Consider the following 20821-nt stretch of genomic DNA (forward strand, 5'->3'; position numbering starts at 1 on the left):
CATGCTTAAAACACTCTTTAGACTCACTTCCCATCTTAGTTTTCCTAATAGTCTTCAAGAGTCAGTTCGTGTCCAATTTTTTGAACCCTACCTGATTTCCCAAAGCCAATAGTCTCTTTCATCACTTTTAGAACCTATCTTGTACATATACACACATATAGAAATATATATGTATATATGCATTAATATGTATACATGGGTATACACACATTCGTATAAAATAATGTTATTTCCTCTGACTAGACTGTAAGCTCCTTGAATTCAAGAGCTGTTTTCTATTTTTTACTTTTTTGTCTGGCACACAGTAAGAGTTTCATAAATGCTTTTTAATTCATTAAACCCCATACCTAACTTGACAGAGTCTCCAGCTTCCTTTAAAGCTCAGCTCCCCTGATATTTCCTACAAGAATCTTAGAATTGGTAGCATCCTCTTCCCAGAAATTTCTTTGTATATGTTTTGTATTTAATTTTCTATGTACCCACCAGTTTTCCCTCAATAAGCTCCTTGAGGGGATACATTGTTTTCATTTGTCTTTGTATAGAGCAGTGTCTAAGGCATAGTAGCTACTCAGTAATGCTTGTTGAATTAATTCATTTAATAGATCACTTGTGAGCAGTTACCGAGTGGAGGGCAGTGTATCCTGTCAGGGAGAAGGGAGAATCTGTGATTTCTTAGCTATAGAATTTCTTCTAACAACAAATTTACAATCTTCTCTGAGAGCTGCCTTGAGAATTAGGAGATTAAATGACTTGTCCAGGGTCATACAGTTAAAGGCCAGACTAGAAACCAGAAAGCCCTCTGTCCACTACATCAGGCTTCAGGGGAGATGACAAAAATAAACTAAGAAAATGAAAACTCTCCTTCTCTACCCCAGCCATCCTTCCCCTCCCCCACCTAAACTCAATCAGATATGTCCCGATTCCTTCCCCTCCCCTGCTTCCCCAGGGCGGGTTTCCCTTTGTAATTAATCCCGAAGCTCAAACCTAAGGAGAGAAAAAAGTGCTAATGAGGGAGCATCCCCTTATTCCCCGGGCGGGCTCAGCATGAATGCCGAGTAATTAATTTTTTAGGGGAGAGGGAAATCCCGGAACGAACAGGGAAGTGTGTGTGTGGAAGCTCTCTCTATTGATCCCAGCCGTAGACTGCCCTCTCTTCCCCATGCCACTGGGAGGTGTTGTGCTGGTGTGAGAGGACTCCCAGATCCTCAAACCCTGGTTTTTAAAAGAGCTCTAGGGCAAAGAGAGGAAAGAGTCCTCAGCATCCTCGGGGTTTGGGAACTGCGCCTCGGACAAGGCGGGAAGACATCTCCATCCCCAGCCCTCGGAGAGGCTGCCGGCTAGGCTGGGCGGGGGCCCGGGAATTCTCGCTCTTCCTCTCACAGTTCCAGGACTGGGGTCGCGCACCCTTCCCGACTAGTTTCCAAGAACCCGAGGGGCCTGGGAGAGCTAGGAGGAAAAGGGGCAGGGGGAGGGGAGGGGTGAGTAGCTCGGTTGGTCTGGGAACTGCGGCTCCGCAGACAATGGACGAGGCGGCGGGAGGGGCGGTGGCAGCCGGAACAGCCCGGGAGGAGGTGCTGGCGAGTGAGCTCTCCCCCCGCTCTCCTCCCCTCTCCCCTCCCTCCTCTCTTTCCCCCCTCCCCCCTGTGTTCAGCCGGCTCCTGATCTGATTCTTGATCCCTGATTCCCTGATCCCTGATCCCGCCATGGGAGCCTGAAGAACCCCTCCTTCCCCCTCGACCCCCGTCCCCGGGGCCCAGAGGGGGAAGAGGTTGCGGTCTGGGATAGAGCACGGGGGTGACCAGGACCAAGAGCCCCCCGCGACCCCCCTCCCTCGCCCGCCCCCTCGCCAGCGCTGCCCGGGAGCGCGGAGTTCGCTCCGAGCGACCTGGAGCGCTGCGCTGCCATACAAAGGCTCCGGCTGGGCCGGGGCGGAACTGAACGGACCGGGGCAGCTCGGGAGCGGCGGGTGAGTGCTGAGGCCGCGGGGGGCGCGGGCAAAGTTTGCAAAAAAAAAAAAAGAAAGAAAGAAAGAAAGAAAAGAAAAAGAACAAGGCGCCGCGCCGGACCGAGGGAGGGGTATCCCGAGCTGGGCAAGGGGGGCTTGGGTTTCGGGGGGGGGTTGGGCTTCCCCGCCTCTGGCCCGCCTCTCCACCCTGCAGGGCCCCCCTGGTCGGGGAGGGGAAGGGGCGCATGGGGGGGGGCGGGGCTCGGGCCTGGCAAGCCGGGGACTTTCCTGGGCCTGGGGCCGGGGCGGGGGCCTGAAAGGTCCCTGAGGGAGCGGGTTTCAGCCGGGGACCTGGAGTCCAGAGCGGTTGGGGGTAGAGGGGAATCTTTGAAGCTTGAGGAGGGAATCGGTTTTCGGGCGTGTCGCGTCTGGGGAGGGAGGTTGTATGGAGTCCCAGGAGGGCGCTGGAGGACTGGAGGGGAGCGGATGTGGACCCTGAAGAAGGGACTGAATGGGCTTTCTTGGGATCCCAGAGGTCAAACCCTAGCAACCACCGCTCTTCCCTTTTCTTGTATACCCTCTCTTTGGAGGGCAAAGGGACCTGCCACTGTGAGAACTGTTGGGGGGCGGCATGTGTGTCCTAGCCTGTCTTTGTGTTTGTATTCGTGCACGCCTGTCCCTGCAGGTGTGTGCCTTCGTGTTTGGGGTGTGTAGGGATTTCTCTCTAGCTACCAGCGTTTGTTTGGGGGCAAGGAGTGTCTGGAGTGTCTCTAGTGTTAGGGGGTCTGTATGTGTGTCCTTGTATAATGAGGAGGGGAGATATGTATAGTGGGGGAATGAGAATGTTTGTCTACATGGGTGTATGTATATTGGTAAAGGTGTATATATATCTTTGTAAGGGGTGTGTGTGCAGGCCCAAATATTGAGCTGGATGGGGGCGTGCTAGTCTTAGGGAAGGGTGTGTATGATGAGACTAGAGGTGTGCCTTGAAATAGATGTTTCTGTGGGTTCTACTGTGTTTGGAGATATATCATATGTATATTAGATGGGTATGCCTTTAAGTGAGTGGCTGTCCCTGGTGATGGTGGGTACTGGTCCTCCTCAGCCAGGTAGGTGAAGTGGATTTGAAACCTTAGGAGGAAGGATCTGTCTGTTCCATGGAGTGGTTGGAGGATTTGAGAACAGTAACGGTAGGTTTATTGTTGGGAATTAGGATGGGGTGAGAATGGGTGGGCAGCCTTTTGTGGGTCAGGCAGGGCATGCTTGTGGCTGCTGTGTGTATGTTGTGGCATGTTGACATCAAAACGTTTCTACATCCATGCCCAAGGGGAAGTTGGTGGAAAGTGCAGACCTTTATAGGACTGGCTGGGGGGGGGGGGGTGAGAGGAAGAAGGAGAGGCCATGTGTAAAGTCTGGGTTTGATTGAGTATTTTTTTCAACTCTTGCACGGAGGGTTAGGGGAGACCAGATTCTTGGGTTCTCCTCCCAAGATTCATGTCTTGTCTGCTCTAGCTGTTGGCCTTCCTCCAAGCACTTAACCTTTTTTCCCCTCTACTTTGCCCATACTACCTTTCTCCAGGACTAGTATTTCACCATCCAGTTCTGCTCTTGGAACTCTAAGGCCTTTGTGGAGTTTTGGGATTCTGATATAGGAAGAAGAAAAGAGAGAGAAGAAAGTTAAGGAAATGGGGTAGTTATGATCTTAATTCACTAGGAAGCCAAGCTTTTGAAATTAAGATAAGAGATTTGGGAAAAGAGAACAGGATGTTTTTGGGGAATGGACTCACTATTGGTTTGTGGAGCACAATTCAGGGCCACCCTTCTGCTCTGAGAAGAGCCTCTGTAGGCTGAAGGCAAGCCTGAGGATGGAGAGTGAAAGCTGGGTATATAGATATTATATGGAAGCTGAGAATGTGTGAGATGGATCCATCTGAAAGTATGGGATGTGAGCTGAGGATATGAATTAGTACTGAAGAAAGAGAATAGGAAATGAGGGTGTGGAGTAAAGATTTGAAATGAGGACAAAGGGTATAGGATTAGGTTAAAGATCTGGGATGGATACTAAGCCTGAGGGTTAAGGGTAAGAGATGAAGTTGAGGATATAAAATGGGAGTGAACATATGGGATAGGGATAAAAGCTGAGTGTATGGATTTGGGCTGAGAGTTGAGTTTATTCTTGGATATTGAGACCTAAGAGTTTAGAAGATAAGAACATGGAGTTAGGATTAAGTGTATGAAATGAATGTGTGAGCTAAAGGAAAGGATGGGAACTAAGGGTTAGGCTAAGGGCTGAAAGATGTGGTCTGGGGTTTTATTATGAGTGGTTTGGAGAGGAGGGAAAAGGGAAGCATACTGTGTACAAATTTGCTCTCATCAATCACTGTGATAATAGATGAGATGTGAGGACTCAGTTGCCCTACATCCAAATGGAAATATTTCTCTTTTAGAGAACAGAATTTTTTCCCTTCCCTCTTTGGGGCTAGGACTCTAAGAATCACCCTTTAATAGCAAGCCTGGAAAGGGAAGGGATCAGATTTAGGATAGGACTTCACTTTTAAATTCACAGATTAATAGCCAAATCACCTTTAGGTCAAGACATTAGGGCTTTGGTCTAAATAAATGAGGCTCTTCTAGAAATAGAGGCATTCTTACTTAATTTACTGAGCTCTGACCTTCCCGGATCCCACTCCCAGGTATCACTGCCCATGGGCTGTGCCCCAATCCCATTAGGATTTGCTTGGTAGTCAAAGGGATCTTAGTCAAGACATCAGTAATCACTTTCAGAGATAGAAGAGTTTGGTTGAAGAGTACCTCCTGCCATCTCTGGTGTTGTTCCCATCCCTACACCTATATGTATGTATTCTCTTTTGACTCTCTTGGGTAGGAGACTTAACTAACTGTTTAGAAGACCAGCTAATCAGCAAATAGGAAAGATTTAGGACTCTCTTGTTCTCTTCCTCCCCCAATAGGGTTCAGTAACTCAGACAACCCGAACAACTTCCCTTGCTTTTGTTTCTTTTGTCATTCCACCCTTAACTTGTCCCCCAGTTGTAAGGTTGTATAGAGAAAGCTCTGGATAGGGAAGTGAGGTACCTTGTTCTTGTTTTGGCTTAGTCTTTGATGTATCATGTGATACTAACCAAGTTTCTTTCCCTCTCTGGGCCTTTATTTCCTTTTCTATAAAATGGGACTAATGATACCTGTCGCTTCTTATTCCTAGGGGTAGGAAGGGGATCATGATGAAAAAAGGAAGAGAGATGCTTAATCTCTCTGTATTTTCAAATTCCTAGGAAGTCCATTTAATTTCATATCTGTTAAACCTGGTACCTGATTTCTTTTTTGTGATCTGGATTCCTGATTACTTTCATATTGTTTGGAAACATTTTCTCCACTTCCAGAGACTAAGGTTGGGAACATATTTTGTCTTGCTTCATCTCTTGAATTTTCCTGATTAGATTGCTTCCAGCCTTCTTTTTAATTCCCCTCTCTTAACCCCATTTTTGTCCACCAGAGATGATTTTGTAAAAATAGTCTAACTAATTGCTTGACTATTGGGTCTTCTTAACAGGTTGGGCCCAGGGCTGAAGAGAGTGTTTCTACTCCTGACTAGCAGTTTTGTCTTGCTCTTATGAAACTCTTGTTCTTTTTTTTTTTTTTTTTTGTCTGGAACTGGGAAAGCTCAGGGTAAATTTCTAACTGGGGTTTGCCTGAGTTGCCATATCCTCTGCCCAGCTCTGTGCAAATCTGGGACATAGACACCCTTTCTTTTGGGCCCCATGGAAATGAAGTCAATACTACCCAATGCCCCTGGCAAGGCTCTTAATTACAGACTGAACACCTGGGAAAAGGTTTGGAAGAAGTGGCTAGGCCTAGAATCTCTTAGTTATCAGGGTGGGGTGAGGAGAGGGAGAGTGGGAAGGAACTAGGAGCAGGGTGGGGCAGGCATCTTGGGGCCCCCTTTGTCCTATAGGGCCTCTGCAACTCAGGTTGAGGGATATGTAAGTGACTCAGGCCCTCTTGCCTGTGGTATTCAGTGGTATTCAGTGCACTATGTATGTATGTGTCTAGTCCTCCTAGAACTGAAGACAGGATCATGGGACTACAGATTCATAGATCTGTGGCTGTAAGGAACCTTGGAAGTCATTTAATGTAACCTCATTTTGCAGATGAGAAAACTGAAGCCCAGAGAGATGAAGTGATTTGTCCAGATAAATTACACAGGTCATATGAGTCAGAGTTAGAATTCAAATTCAGATTCTGTGATTACAGGTTCAGTGTGCTTTTTGAACTGTATCCTTTCTGAAATTATAAGTATGAAATTTTACAGACTCTGGGAATAGTACTCAAATTTTTCTGTCTAAACTTTGCCTTAATTTTCTCAAGGAGGGTAAAAAGTGGTGAGGTTCCTAGGAACACTAGAGGAAGGAGCAGTGAGTAGGAAGATCTCAGTAGGGTCTTTTCTTTTTGAAGAGTATGTTGAACATGGCCATGTTAGGGAGATATTGGAATCTTGGACCCATGGGAACACAAGAGAAACCATCCATGGTTTTGGATGAACTATATTGGCTTCTGAGAGTTCCTACTATAGAAGAGCAAGAAGAAGGTGATTGATTTTAACAATGAAGAATGTAGCATGGGAATACTAACCCTGGTACTCTCCCCACCATTATGTTAATTATCTTCAACTCTCCAACAGAATAACTTTCACTCCTCTATTCTGTGGTGGGAGATCTAGAAGAAGGCACTGCATACAGTTCTTCCCAATTTCCAGTCTGATGGAAAAGTTATTTGAGACAAATTTCTCTGTGGGATATTAGTGTAGGTGTGGGTAGGGAAATCACCTTTTATCTAGCATTGTTGCCTTCTGTGATATACATAGAACTTCTTCGTGCAAGACAAACCTTTTTAAATATTATTGTCACTAGAGCATTTCTGCCACCATCATACTGGAATTGTGTCTGATTTCCCTCTCCAGTGGGCCATTGTATATTATAAGGATGTGTGGGAATGTTTGACTGGAATGGTAGTATTCTATGAGTGGGGATATGAAAAAAACATCACTTTGCTATCTTCTCCCTCTTCTAGTTAGTCCCTCCCCTCCAAAAAGACTTGCATTTTGTTAGTGCTGGTCCTAGACTCTCTCCTCTCATTTATTTATTATTTATTTGTCTTAAAAGGGGAAGTTGGGATGGAGAGGGACAGGTGCAGAGACTAGTGTGAATTTTAAAAACAACTGAGTGTGAATGGAGACACTCATTTTCTCACCTGCTTAACTCCAGGAATGGCACTATGGGAAGAGGAGTTATGCTAAAAAAATCTTTTATTAGAGTTAAAAGCTTGGATAGGGAGGGGGGATAATTGAGAGAATGGAGGAGTTTCACTTTGGGGTCCTTTTTCAGTTGGAGGGGTGTTATACCTATCTGTATATGCTGGTCTGCTTAGAAGGAGGAAGAGTATGAATTGTGGAGAAAACGTTCAAAAGAAATCCAGGGATGCTTCTGGCTCCCCAGTATATGTATTAGACTCTCCTATTTCATTGTATCTGTATGCCCCTCATCCATCTAGAGCTATTCCATTACACACTCTCTCTGTCTTTATGCACACATTGCCTGTCCACTTCTCCTTCCTTTTCTATGAATTATTCTACATAAAACTGAATTCACTCCAGACTGGCTTCTATTTCTCCCTCCCAATTATACCTTCCTAAAGCACAAATAGGCTTATTCTGTTGTTTCTCCCCTCCCCTCCAAAAGCCTTTGCACATGCTCTCTTGACTTCTTTATGCCCAGATTTGAACTTTTCCTGATTTCAGGCCCAGAACTCTATCCACTGCACCACCCACTTGCCTCATATACACATTCGCTCCTACCTTATATCTCACTGCCTTTTCCATATAGATCTATCCCAGATTAATAACTCTCACTTCTTATACATATCAGCCCCTTCCCATTCCCTCCTGTCCTTCATTTAAGACTTTCCCATCCTAAATATATTCCACACTCATTCTCTGGTCACCACCTGAATCCTTGTCTCCTCTTTGTCTTTTCTTCCCCACACCCCCATATACATACAAAGCTCTATCCTTTGGCCTCCCTAGCTGGCTGGGCCAGTTAGGGGATGGGTTACTGGACTTTGAGAAGCGCTCTTAGGGTTTGAGGAACCAGACCTGAATCTGGTTGGGACATCAATGGGGTGGGGGTAGGGGAGAGAGATAGGGCTGTTTAGAAGGGGACAGGTTTTTTTTTTTTTTTTTTGAGGGGGAGAGCACAAGGGAAGATCATCGATTGGAATCCTGGGCACACACTTCCTGTTATCCACATGTCTGTTCTTGCTCCTCCTCTCAGGTGTGTGTGGGGAATCCTTTGCCACTCTGAAGTTTTCAGGAAGCTAGCTGAAGCTTGTGATTTGTTGGGGATACTAAATCTTGCCCTTGGAGGGGGAACCCAGGCATCCAGATTCTCTCTACCAGCCCCGCTGGCTCTTGCCCCCTCCTCCTAGCTCTTGCCTGGGACAGATGCCAATGAGATTACTCATCCTGTCCTCCCCTTCTTTCCCCCCCCCCCCACCTCCCCAAGTTTGCTGGGTCTCTGACTGGTTGTGGGAACAGTGGGAATGGGCCTGGGAGAGGCTGGGGAGTGTTTGTGGGGGCATGTGTATGTGATCCTGGGAGCTAAGGTGGGGGTGGGGATGGGGGTGAAGAGAGAGCAAAGCAGGTCTCTGCAGAGCCCGCTGGGCTGGGTGGGGTAGAATGGAGCTGGGTGGAGCCAGCCAGAGCCTTTCCAGGTTTCCAGGAGGGATAGTATATATAGGTCGGAAGGACCCTTCTGTTTCTCTGTGCTTCTCCCTTGGATGCCCTGATAGCCTAGCTCCTTTCATGAGCCCAAGCACAAACCCTTTAACCTCAGAATAGCCCTTCCCCTTCTATGGAATCCAGTGCAGAGGGATCCTTGATCTCTGCCTGTCATCCCCTCACCCCCTCAGGCCAGTGAGAATGGTGAGCTCACGTCTGAAGCTGCTGGGAGCTGCCCTGGGAGAGTGTCAGGTAAACAGGGTGGGGGCAAGGATACCCAATGCCAACCTCTAATGGACAACCTGTGGTTCTCTGAGCCCAGCCCCTGTCCGCCCCCTCTCTGGAATTTCTTCATCTCACGGTAGCTCCACCTTTTTTTTTTTTTTTTTTTCTCTGACCTCCCAGTCAGATGTACCACCCAAGGGGCAATGCTTATTTCTCAGGGAATGAAAAGTTGCAACTCTCAGGACTATTGTCCTTTCTCTGTTCCTTAGTTTTCCTCTTGAGTAGAGAGTTATAGTACATAGTCTGGATGGGAGATGTCTCTCTAGAGGGATAGGTTTGTACCATTGTCTAAAGATTCCATGTCATTTTTCTTGTCAGGGAGAGAAGACAATAAGATCCATCACCTAAAGGCTTTGAGACCCTTCATTCTGGAATAATGGTTGGGGAAATGCTTGAGTCAGTAGGGAATTAGCTGAGGTCCATGGAGTCCTTCTTGTTTGTTTCAGGCTTTGGGTCTGCTGAAAACGTTTTCTTATCTGTGGTTTAGACCTGGTAACTATGTAAGTCTGTGGCTTGAGGGAAAAGATAAGGCTGAACATTAGGTCAGTTGGCTCATTCTCTACCTTGGCCATGTGGATCCCTTTGGGCCCTTCAAAGTGCAGATTTCTGGGATCCCATGTCCCCAAGTAGAGGTTATAGGACTCGTGGTGTGTGTGTGTGTGTGTGTGTGTCTGTGTGTGTGTTTGTGCAATCTATACTGACCTTTTTTTCTGAGGGACTTTTTTTGTGTATTTTACTTTCAAATGGAACTATTTGGAAGGGGAATCATTGTGTACAGTGAAAGAAATGGTAATAGGAGTCTAGAGAGTGAGTTCCCTGTTCTCTCTCTTCAGTACATCAAAATTTAGCTTCCAAAGAATTCCTCATTGTATGTGCGCTCCCTACTGATTGGAACCCTTCCATGCCTTAGAAGGTGGCTTTTTGGTTTATTGTGACTAAAAAAAATTCATGATAAATCTGTTGAAATGAACTGACCAATATGTGGTCAAGTTTCTGGTGGCAAGCCAATCTGCTTTTGGCTAAACCTGGCTTTCAGATGACAGAATCTCTTCTTGGTTGATGCTCCAAGCTTTTTCTGATGAGAAGGATCTTCAAGAATTCAAGCTTCCCTCCATGTTAAGATGGGTTATTAAGAAAATGACTTCAGTAAAGGTCTGCCAATAATAATAGCTCACATTTGTAGTATACAAAATGCTTTCCTCATGACAACCTTGGAATTGGATAGTGCATGTTTTATATTCCCTATTTGAGGGATAAGTAAACTGAATGACATCTCTGGTCCCAGATCAGAGAATCTCAGAGCTGGAAGGGATCCTTGGTCTAATCCTTTCCTGACCAGGCTTATCTTTTCCAAAAATCCCTTCCTGTGAAGTTCGGAGGTCTTTAAGACTCACTTTTAACTATTGATCTCTGGCATTGCTAGGGCTGGGAACCCAAGTTGTCTTATTCCAATTCAAGGTTCTTTTTGCAATATCCCACAACTTTGTGACCTTGGATCACTATTTCTTCCTTTGTATAGTAAAAATGTTGGTCTGGATAATTTCTTAAGTCCTTTTTAACTCTTAACATTCTATTCTGTTGCTTTTCTTATGTTTACATATTTGGTTCAGTGGATCACTCAGAGCCTGAGAATTTAAACCCCACAATTCCTTTGATAAAAACATATCTATCAATCCTTAGGATAAAAGCAATCCAGGAATGTAAAAGCAGGTAAAAACAGCTAGGCTGTCAAAAGTGGTCTCAAGGAACTCCCTGGGGTCTCCTTCCCTGCCAAAATCCTGAAAGTGTTTTGTTGTCCTCTATGCCCAAGGCCATATTTGGACCCCAGATCCATTTATCTGGAACAAAGTTAAAAAAAATTTGGGGGGGGGCAGCTAGGTGGCTCAGTGGATAGAGCACCAGCCTTGAATTCAGGAGGACCCAAGTTCAAATCTGGTCTCAGACACTTAACATTTCCTAGCTGTGTGACCCTGGGCAAGTCACTTAACCCCAGCCTCAAAAAAAAAAAAAAAAAAAAAAAAAGGAAAGAAAGAAAGAAATTTTTTCAAAGTTATTAAAAATTATTATCCATAGTATTCAGAAGCTGTTCAGAGGCAACTATATGCCTGATGCAATAAAGAGTGTGAGCCTTGAATTAGGAAAACTGATGTGGTCTCAGAACTTACCAGCTGAGTGACCTCCTAAAGTCATTTAACTTCTGCTTGCTTCTATCACCTTAATTGTAACATGTGTGTGTGTGTGTGTGTGTGTGTGTGTGTGTGTGTGTGTGTGTGTGTGTGTGAGAGAGAGAGAGAGAGAGAGAGAGAGAGAGAGAGAGAGAGAGAGAGCAGCTAATTCACAGTATTTTTATGGGCATCAAATGAGGTAAACAGCACAATGCCTATAACATAGTAGGTGCTATGTGAATTTTGTCTATTAGTATTTTTAATTATATCATATGAATTGTCCTAGATTTATCCAAACTACTCTTGGCTTACTATAGCCCTGGTTAGTGATATGGAAGTGTGAGGTTAGCTCAATTGCCCCATTCTACTAGTTTCTCTTGGCTCACAATATCTATGAACCTACTGAGAACTAATTACAGCTAGACTAGTCATAGGCAGAAAACAAACCCTACTTTCTTCTCATAATGTCATAGATTAAGAACTCTCCTCATTGTTAGCTTGACTTTGAGATAGATGATCAGAGGATTTGTGACATGTCCATAGTCAGGAGGGATGTCACTTCTTCTCTGAAGTCAAGACAACAACCAATGACCACCATACTTCAAAAAATAGCCAGAGCAGAGCCAGGTCATTTTGCATTTTTAGGACATGCAGATTAATAATTCTCTGACTGGTTGTCCTAGGCTCTATGACTTTTAAGAGTTAATTATGTGCTCCATAGGTCAAAATCTAAAAGTTTTGGTCTAGTGAAAGCAGAGATGGAGCTGTATCCCTTCTACATTCTATTCCTTCTCAAGTCTTATTGGGGACTTGTGCCAGGCACTATGAAAATGAAAATAGATTCCTGTCCCAATAATCAAGCAAGCATTTATTAAATACCTATTCTGTGCCAGGCACTATGAAAATGAAAATAATTCCTGTCCCCAAGTGGCTTTTATACTGCTTAGGGGATACTATCTACAAAGATAAGTAAATACAAAATAGAATTTTAATGATGTTAGAGAAGCACAAACTAGAGAGAAAGGCCTTGTGAATAGGTGTCAGTAGTTGAGCCAGAGATTTAAAGAGGTACAAGGGAGAAGAGGGAGTGTTTTGGAATGGAATGGGGGGAGAGGCCCCAGAGGGTTTGAACATTGTGAGATATAGGATGAGGGAAGTCAAGGGAATCAGTTTGATTGGAATGTAAAGTATATGAAGAGGAGTAACAGAAGGGAGGGGGGCAATCCTGGGACCTGTGGTGGGCAGAGATGGGTTAGACTACAGCCAGGGAAAAAACTAATTATTAGGGAAGGTTTTGAGCACACGCTGTGCACAACACACACACACACACACACACACACTCTTATACAAACAAGTGTTTACATGTATACACGTGTTTGTGGTGGGCAGAGTAGGGAATCAGTCCAAGCTCTGACCTGCTTGTTGGAATGTGCTTCATAGATAGTTCTGTAGGAGGGAGTCTGATGAAATTATTTTGCCCATGTCAGAGCTTCCTACAGGAGGAACTAAACTCTCCTAATCTCTAATGTTTGGATTAATTTCTATTTAAAAACTACCACACACTTCTATTTCCTGTCCCAGAAGATTCTGCTTCCGACCCTTATGTATCGTAGCTTTTGTTTCCAGAAAAATCTGTCTTCTTCCTGTTGCAATATTATCACAGTTCCTCCATTCCTGTCCTTAGTGGAGATTAGAAGTCATGGGGTCCCCTTTTTTGTGATGATTTATGAAGGATGCCATAGGACATAGGGAGAGCTAGTATGGATTTTTGAGATCATTTAGTTTAGCCCTCTTATTTTATTTATAAGAAAACAAGATCATTAAGACGAATTGGCTTGTAACATACACATGGGTAGTGAGCTGGGACTAGAATTTAGGTGTCCCTATTCCTAGTTTCCAGGCTTAGCCTTCTCTTATGGAATAATCTTGGCCCCTTGAGCAGTGTATCTTAGTCCTGGATTCTTCTATTCATGTCTGTTGTGTACTCTTCAGCTGGGCTGTAAATTGGACCAGGACTGGATAGCATTGAGAGGTATCATGGTCCTAATCCTGATTAATTACACTTCTATGTGCCAGCCCCCTGCCGTGTTGTTTATGCTCTTGTGTGGGCAGTGAGGGTGCTTGCACATGTGCCCTATATGTGTTGTCTTGGAAATCAGGTGGCCAAGCCCCATCCGGTCTAAATGACCTGATGAATGGGGCAGGGTCTGTTGTTGGTTTGGGTTTTGGCCAGTTCTGCCTGTATATCTCCGGCTTCAAAGGCTGCACTCCTATCCAAGTGTATGTGTCTGGGGTGGGGGGAAAGCTACAGCACTGGGCTTAATTTTTTTCTGGGGCCTTTTACTCCGATTGTTTCTTGGAGAAATCGGATCCCAGAGCCTAGACAAAAGCTGGGGTTGAAGGAGAAACCCCATTCTTTCCCCTCGTCCCTAACCTCTCCCCTATCCCATCCTTATAACCTCTCGCTTTGGATGATGGGTATGGGTTCCAGGACCTGGCTGCCATCACCTAGGCAACAGGGGGCTTTGGTTGCTATGGTGATCAATGTGGGAGAAGCTGGGCAGCAGGGACAAAAGACTCTCCTCTCCCCCCCTCAACTCCCTCGGGATGAGGCTAAGACATTCCATTAATTTTATTTGTGAAAGACCTTTGGGGGAGGGAGCACCCCTCTTTTTGTGAAGGATCTTTTCCCTCCTTCTGGCCTTCTTTTAACCCCATATGGACTGTTGAAAAGAATTAGGTTTTTTTGGAGAGAAGATAGATTAGGGGAGGGATTGGACTCCCAATTTAGAGGCCCTCTCTTATCTATCCCTCCGAGCTCCCTGCTCCGCCCCAAGCCTATAATTCCCTCCCCGTCTCCCTGTCTCCCTTTCAACATTCCCACTTGTTGCTCTCTCCTGTCCCCACCCCCTTTCCTGAGAATCCTGCCTACCCTGGAGACACCAAAGCCCAATCCCTGGGACTAACTAAATAGGGAAGGACTCCTCCCTTTTCCTTTCTGTTGTGGCTGCCTTGGTAGTTAGTTGGGTGTTGGGGGGAGCAGCAAGCCGGTGTCCCAGACTTTTGGATTCTATCCTAGATCTCTCAGTGACCTTTGGTGGGTGGTATTTGGGTCTTTCTAGGTACCCTGTCCTATTTTAGGGAGGGAGGTTAGTTAGTGCAGAGGGTGGTGGGGATGGTAGAAGAAAATGGATCTTGCTGTCTGTCTCTTTAAGAGTAACTTGGGGAAGGAGGTGGATGCCTGAGCCTGTTCCCCAGGCAGGGGGTAGAGGTGGGTGGCTGGGAAGGGGCCTGTGGGCTGAACAGGCAAGGACAAAGGACTAGGGGGAGGTGGGGTACTGGTGGCTGGCCCTGCGTCTGTTTTAAAAATTTATCTGTGGGGATAACACCACCCCATCACCCTCTCTTCCGCATGTGTTTGAAGTGACTTTTCTAGCCAGTAAGTGTGTATCTGTCAGAGTGGTTAGGGATCTGGGCTAGGATGTACTTCTGTATATTTGAGTAAGTTTGACTTTATTGATTCCATCAAATCTTGGGGATCTGTAGTCTCTGAGGAACTGGAATGTGTCTGTTCCTGGAGCTGTGGCTCATCTAGTCTCACTTTTTAGGAGATCTGGATTTATCGATAACACAAATTTATTAAGTGTTTGCTATGTGCAATGTACTGGCATTGGCTGGGGGGGGGGAAACGGACTAATGGGTTAGAAGGCATGGGGAGGTGCTTCAGGCTATATGCTGACTGGTTTATTCTCAGCGCCCTAAATGTGCTGCCATTTCTCAATTTCTTGCCTTTGTTTACACCCTTTGCCTATGTTTGAAGTAGTCCCTTCCTTCTCTGTTAAATTCCTATTTATTTTTAAAGTCTCAAATCAAATATTGCCTTTAAATTTTTTAAATTTTCTTTATTTTAACTTTTCTTTCTTTAATAACATCTAGAAACCTGGAGTCTTCTCTATAAGTAACATCCCTCATTACTTTGTCTCTTACTCCTAACAATGTGGTACTTATCATGTAATATTTTGTGTTAGTTTTATTTGTGTTCATAGTAAATTCTATGAGAGGGAAGACAGGGTCTTTTTTAAACTTTGTATCTTTCCTTGTTCAGGAGAGGGATAATAAATACTTGTTGGAATGAATTGAATCAAACCCTTTTTTTTTTAATTTTTGGAGCTTTATATAGAATATTGTCTATTGGAAAATCTTAAGTGATTCATGTCTACATTTCATACCCTGTCAGTTACCAAGTTCTATAGATCCCAGATTCCTTACATTTCTCCTTATCTCAAGTTCCCTATCTTAGTACAGGTTTTCTTCCATATTAGAAAGCTGAGATGATGAGGAATCATAAAGGATGGGTAAAGCCAAAAGGGGTGGGAGGGTGGATTTTCTAGGCACTGAGAACCATGTGAGCAAAGATAGAGAAATAGATGGTATATAGTGCAAGTGGGCAGTATTTCAGGAAACATGGTTTACTCCTATGGAGGTGAATAAAATGAGATAATACTTAAATATAAGAAGTTGCAGATATTGGAGTCCTTAAGTGCTAGACAAAGGCATTGAACTTTACTTGGCGATAATAGGGAGCCATTGAAGATTTTTTTCTGTATTAGGGGAATAACATGAAGAGATAAAGATCAACCAGTGTTAGGTTTTCCCTTTGATGGGGGCCGTGATCAGAATGAGTGCTAAGGCATGGAGCATATTTAAAATTTGTCTCGATACTAGGGATGCTTCACACTATGGACCCAACTGTGATATGCTCATATGAATTGAGTTCATCTAGGGGACTATGGGAGGAGAGATGTGCCCTGAAAATGTTCAACCAGATGTCTTTTTTTCTTTTTTAATAATATTTCAATTTTTTCCCCAGTACATTTTTAAAAAGGGTTTTTTAAAAATGTTTTTGTTTCCTTCTTCCTTTCTCTCCCCCTTTCTGAGACCAATCAGATGTCTTTCTGATAAAGTTCATCATCTGAATTACTAGGCTTCCTTGGAGGCCCCTTGCTGGCACCCAGGGCCATAGAAATAAGCATATTCTTGGCCTTTTTGGGATTTATTCTGTGGAACATAAAGATATACCTATCAGTTTAGATTCTGACTTTTTTTCTGAAACTTTTGCTTATAGCTCCTTGAATTCTCTCATTCAGGAACAAATTCAGGACAGGGCATATGAAGAGTGTGATCCATATAGAGGTGGGAAGTAATATCCTAGGAGTGAGTAAGATTGTCAGGGGAGGGAAGATTGGGACATGGCAGATCTGTGGGAATACTCACATTGAAGAGGTAAGGAAGAGGATGAATAAAGGGCACAGAAAAGGAGTAATTAGATTTAGGAGAACTGTTGAGTATGTGAGATATTTCAAGCCAAGAGACGAGAGAGTTCCAGTAGAAGGAATAAAACTCTACAGAACAGTCAAAAGAATTAGCACTGAAAAAAAGACCTTTGGTTCTGGAGAGTAGGGACTCTGTTTCATGTTAACCTTTGCAAGAGCAACTTTAGCATGTAAGCTAGATAACAAGGGATGAGGAGAAAGTGTGGAGTGAGGAGACAGAGGATTCAAATGTAGACAATTTCCCCAAAAGTTTAATCTGGAAAGGGAGGAAAGAGATGGGATATTATTATGTGAGGATTTTTTTTTTTCCTGAGTGAGGGAATCTGAGCATATTTGGAAGCAGATAATAAAGAGACAATGGAGAGGGAAAGACTGAAGGAAGGTTCAGGAGAGAAAGGATAGCTTCTAGAGCTAAGTACTAGAGAAGATAGAAAAGATGATCATTAAGGGGACAAGTAAGGGATAAGCATTAAATTAGTGAGGCTTAGGAAACTGCTGATTCTATGACCTGAAGAGAGGGTAGATTCTGATACTGAGAATTTTTGAGGACTGAAAGAATGTATGTTCTGAAAACAGTTCATGTTTAGTATATGTTTGGTGAATGATGAATCAGTGACTTAGTGATTAAAGGTCCTTGTCCTCAAGGAATTTAGGACAAATTATTGATTGGGAGATAATGAATTTTCTCTAGAAACCCATGTCTATCTGGCCTGGAAGAGAGAGTACTGAATCACAATTCTGAAAATTTTTAAAATAATCCAGAAATCCTGGGTTCTATTTAGAAAATTACTTTGAGCCCATACGGAAAGTACATCATGTTTTTGGTGAATGGGGCATAATAGACTGATAACCTGACCTGAACTGAAGTAAGAGACAGAGAGCTTTCTTAGGTTTAATCCATACATTCGTCATCTTTTGAACTTTTTTTTTTCCTATCATTATATGCCATTGTCCCTTGTGAATTGCTCACCCTCAACAGATCCCTATTTTTGTTAAATGGGAGTTTTAGTCTTCCAGAGTAGGAAGTAAGATCAAAAGAACAGATTAACCTTACTTAACTTAGTAGATGATTTTCCTGACATGGGGGCTGGGCAAGTGTATAACATACTAGAATGGGTTTCTAAGAGGAAGATCATAGGATAAAAAACTGGAAGAAGCCATACTATATTCTTGTCCAACCCCTTCATTTTAAAAATGAGGAAAATAAATCTCAGCAAAATTAAATGATTTTCCTAAGGCTACTCAGGTCATAACTGTCATTTGTATAATTCGAATCCATTTCCTCTGAATCCAGAGACAATATTCATTCCATCACACCACACTGTCTTTTTTCTTCAGGGATTTTTGAAAATGCAATGTTCTTTCTCTTCTTGTCTCTGATTTGTTTAAAAGGAAAAAATGACAAGATGACCTAATGTCCCAGTGGAAAAGCAGTCAGTGCCTTTATAAGAGGTCTCATCCCCAAATAGGAGCCCTTGGAAAATATTTATAGGGAATCTATCTCCTATTTGGCCTCTATGCTGGACATTCTCCATGACAGCTTCAAACACTGTCTCTTTTATGACTCACCTGATAACAAAATCAGGTCATCAAACAAAATTCTTGATATTGTTCTATTTTTAAGCCAATATGGTTGCCAAATCATTCATCTTCACAGCATCTCTTGCATTCATCCACTCCCTCCTCTTCACTTACACATGAACCATTTCAATCTAGCTCTTAATACTTCTCAATTGCAAAAGTCTGTTTGGTCTCCCCAATTCAAATCACTCCCCTCTTCACTACATCCTCTCCTAGCTACCAAAGTGATTTTCCTAAAGTGCAGGTATGATCATGTCATTTCCCTACTGAATAAATTCCAGTGGCTCTTTATTACCTTTAGGATCAAATTTAAACTCCTTTGTTTGGCATTTCAATCTCTTCACAGCCTGGTTCCTTATTCCCTTTCTGCCTTTCAACATATTACTTCAAGTCTCCACTAAAATCCTACCTTGCTACAGGAAGCCTTTCTCTGTCCCTCTTAATTCTAGTGCCTTCCTTGTGTTATTTCCAGTTTTAGATATGTTGAGTTTAAGATTTCTGCGATATTCAGTTTGAGATGTCATTTGAAGGCAATTGGAGATGTGAGTTTGCAGATAAGAATAAAAAGAGTTTTTTAGGACTGGATATGAATTCAGCAAATGGAGACCTCAGTGCAGGCTAGGATGGTAAGAAAAGGCTTTCTAGAATAGGTGATGCTTGAGCACAGCCTTAAAGAATGGATCTGATAGGGATCACTTGAGAAGAAGGAACAAAAGTATTTCAAGAAATAGGCCAATTATTGTATGAGAAGGGAAACAGACCAGGTTAAGAATACAGAGCTGGCCACAGTCCTAGTCTATGGCAGTTACTCAGACCTTCTCAGAAAAGTGGTCATTGATGCTAGATCTTTTGGTCCTTATTTCTTGATGTCTTTTGACTAAAATAAGATCAGTAGGCCCAAAATGAGATACCTGTGTTTGGGCAGGATCATTTAATGATATATTGAGAGAGAGACCATGATTCTGTAGGAGGTCCATTCTTTGGACTTGACATATATAGGTTCATGACCAGCTTTATTTATTCCTTATTCCAATATGTGAATATTCTCCTCCTAAATCTCTTACACAATGTAGCCCAGGCAACCGCCCCCAAAAATTTGTTTTTAATGAGGGGCAGTGTGATTTGATTGTTTCCCCAGGCTCTGATATCAAAGGATGGGGAGCCACAAGGGATTGGCTGAAAAAACTTTTCAGCAAAGGATTCATGATTTTGAGAGTGGAAGAATGAAAGGGAAAGGAAGGATTGGGGATGTAGGGGAGGGGAGGGATCCTGAAGAAGGATTGGAATGGGGATGTGTTGGGCACCTTGGCAAGGGGAGGGGGTTTGTCCAGAGTAGGAGTAGGCTGTGTATATGAATCTTACACAATTTTTAAAGAGCTGCCATTAAAAAAAAACCCAAACCCAAAACAAAACAAAACCAAATCTAGATATTTTCTGGTTTACCAACACACTGGTCCTTCACCGAGTCTTTTTTTTTTTTTTTTAATTTCTGATCAGACCTATAATTTCATGGGTGTAGGAAATCTCCAGGAATGAAATCACTTATTCAACCAATGCTTCTCTTCCACTTAATGTCTTAAAGAATTGCCTGGGGACATAAGAAGTTAAATGACATTTATCTTAGGCAGGGCTTGAACTAAAGTCTTCTTGACTCTAAGACCAGCTATCTATTTCCGTACTACCTACTTATCTCACAGTGGGAAAAGTTTGGTCTTGACCATCTGGGCTTTAAATCCTTCAACATCTTCTTGATCCCACCTATAGAAGGCAGTGTTCTATAGGAAGGAATGGATTTGGAATCAAAGAATGTGGATCCAAATCCAGTCTATCACTGTATCAGGGTGGCCTTGCACAAATCACTTTATCTCTATTAACCTTCTCAGTTTTGTTCTTGCTTTAAAGAGAAGAGGTTAGATCAAAATATCTGTCTCTAAAGGTCTCTTTCAGCTGTGAATCTTTGCACCTATAATTCCCTTCAGCAGTAACTCTGTTCCTTTTCTCCTCTCTCCCCACTCCCTCCAACAAACCAAAAACCAAACCCTTCCCAGTACGTTGCTTTTTAGGTGTGCTAAATAGAGACATTGAGGAAATGAGATCCAGAGAAATGACTTTGGATACAATCCTTTGTATAGGGGATAAGTAAGTAAGTATATAGGAAGAAGGGAAAGAATGAAGACAGCTAGAGGATAGATACTATCTGATGACTAAGAGTATTCAACAGATGTGTGCTAGAGCCAGTTCCTCCCTAGAAAACAGATTATTAAACTTTCAGTGTGGGCATTTACACCTTGAAAAAAACTTCCAATCAAAGTTTCATTAATTCTTTTGTTGATTTCCTAGACTTTAAAATTTTAAAGTCATGGGAAAAGATTTAATAATTCAGTTAAACTTAAAAGTGTGTCTAGTCTATTTTTTTTTTTTTAATGGAGAGCTGGTTGTTAAATATTTACCAACATATTATTGTTCTCTATTCAATTTGAACTGATTTTGTATTCACTTTTCTATGTCCATGTTATATCTTTCATGTAAAATGTAAGCTTCTGGAAGGCAAGTACTATTGAATTTTTACTTTCTATCTCCAATGTCTAGCACAGTATCTAGTTCATCTTCATTCAGAGCAAATGAAAGGAGTGGTCATTTTACTATACTCTACCATAATCAGATCATTTTTGGAAGCCTGTATTTATATAACATTTTAGTCAACACATTTGACAAAGGAGAG

At 43.0% G+C, this 20821-nt stretch overlaps 1 protein-coding gene across 1 annotated transcript in view; it reads left to right on the plus strand.

The window, feature by feature from the left end:
* Positions 1-1609: 1609 nt before the first annotated feature.
* The window catches only part of VANGL2 (VANGL planar cell polarity protein 2), a 39701-nt gene continuing 20489 nt past the window's right edge, over positions 1610-20821 (plus strand). Inside the window, 1 exon segment of the mRNA XM_074262324.1 lies at positions 1610-1966. The gene's annotated coding sequence lies outside the window, so the exon portion shown is untranslated.

This window comes from Sminthopsis crassicaudata, chromosome 4 (genome assembly GCF_048593235.1).
Source record: "Sminthopsis crassicaudata isolate SCR6 chromosome 4, ASM4859323v1, whole genome shotgun sequence".
Taxonomy (NCBI): Eukaryota; Metazoa; Chordata; class Mammalia; order Dasyuromorphia; family Dasyuridae; genus Sminthopsis; species Sminthopsis crassicaudata.